Below are 2,106 nucleotides of genomic sequence, written 5' to 3' on the forward strand. Positions count from 1 at the left end.
GGTAAACTGTTCAGCTCCAAAACATGGGACTGAAAATATCACGTGCGTACACATAAAGGTGAGGTAAGCGCTAGGCCGCGGGTTCGATATTCCGCCCCAGGCCTCGATTATTATCCTTGAAAGGGATAAGGTTCGTTCTTGGAACGGCTGCTTTTTCCTATCCTGTCTTCCCTTCTCTCTTCGATTTCGGGACGATAAGACCTTGGGGAGTTTACAGTTCGTTCTGTCAAACCTCTAAAAAAAAACAAACAAACAAAAAACGGTCCGTTTTTAGTCCTGTCCTTCCTTATTATTACTAATAATAAAAGGTATAGTGGACGGACTATTGTAATTCGCTTCGGTTGTCGTCCTGTCTGTCTGTCGGTCGGTCCTGTCGGTCGGTCGGTCTGTCCCCATAGAAGGAGTTATCCAAACCTGGTCGACCTATATATCAAATTAAAGGTCTTTTTACCAGGATCACGAAAATGGTGGTGCAAATTCAACATAAACATAGTCGAGTGAACACGATTTTTTTCTCTCTCTAAATTTTGGTGTTAAAAAGTGGTTTCTAAGAGAATTAAAAAATAAGAGTTTTGACTAGTTTAATCAATTTTTTACGGTGATTAAGAATATGCAGTCGGATTCTCAGATAAGTATAATTCTCAAAAGTTATCGCAATTTTTCACAATATTGACAGTTTGTACTAATAGTAACATGTTGTACAGAAAAACTTAGATTTTATTTCGATCACCTTTCAATACCCGTGGACACAACTGTTTATAATTTTAATTACAATGAGTAGAAAGGCATCTAGAAGTAGAAATAAAAAATCACCCAAGATTATAGATAATATTTTTGAATCAAATGACAACTTTTTACCCCATGAGGATTTTAATGAACCTTACATTGAAATAAAAAGTAATATATCCACTCTTGAACAATGTAAAAAATGTGACCTAACCAACTTGACAAAAAATATTAGTAATTTATTCATGGAAATAAATAAAATATGTAGTGAAAATGATCAACACAAAACAGACATTAATGTACTAAATAACCAAGTTAAATCACTGAACGATGAAATTGATGTAACAAAATTAAAAATTGCAAATGAAAATGACAGGGTAAATACCATCATAATCGACAATAAAATACAAACGGAACAATTCAATGAAACTCTAACAATAAAAGAACAAGAATTCATTAAGCTTAAAAACAATTACGAAAATTTAAAATCAGAGAATCAAGATCTGAAACAAGAAAAAAGTTTACTAAATCAAGAAAAACTTGAACAGGAAAATAAATATCGAGATTTAAATACAAAGATCACAAAACTCGAGAAAGAACGAATGACACTGATTAAAAAAAATGAAATGTTAATACAAGAAAAAGAAGAGCTAACTCAATCACAGAATGAACATTTGACAGTTATAGAAGAATTAAAAGAGCAACTATCAGGAACCAAATACACCATAAAAGTGCTTCAAAAAACCATTGATCAACATTGTGTAAATTACGATAGCGATTCAAGTGGCACTCATGGTCCCTATCAAGAAAGCCGTGGTACAAGTCTATTTCACGAACTAACCAACATCAATGAAGGCAGTATCATCCCAAATGAAAGCAGTATCATCCCAAATGAAAGCAGTATCATCCCCAACGAAGGCAGCATCGTCCCCAACGCAAGCGCGATAAAAACCAGAGAAACAAATACACTAGAAGATTCAACCCAAGTCTACATTTCCCCAATTGTAGAAATACTAAACTTCACAGATGCAGGATCACCATCTCAAGAAAGAAGAATCATCACCCACAAGGAAATCACTACCTTAGAAGAAGCTAAACTCGAGAATAATTCTGCTGTTTCTGACAAAAAATCGTCTTCTACAATTATCAGTAATAGTAACCAATTAGCCACTAATGTATATTTAATAGGCGACAGCATTGCAAAGAGTATTTCCCAAAAACTAGCAGATAAGTTTCCATCAAATCATAACCTGATAGATTATAGCAGAGGTGGTATGACCATTGAAAAGGCTAACGAAGTATTTTTAGACGAACCTAAAGTAGGTGATCTAGCCATTCTTGTAATAGGTACAAATGATTTGTTTAGAACACAATGGGAAG

The sequence above is a fragment of the Diaphorina citri genome, unplaced genomic scaffold (genome assembly GCF_000475195.1).
Source record: "Diaphorina citri unplaced genomic scaffold, Diaci psyllid genome assembly version 1.1 scaffold4577, whole genome shotgun sequence".
NCBI lineage: Eukaryota > Metazoa > Arthropoda > Insecta > Hemiptera > Psyllidae > Diaphorina > Diaphorina citri.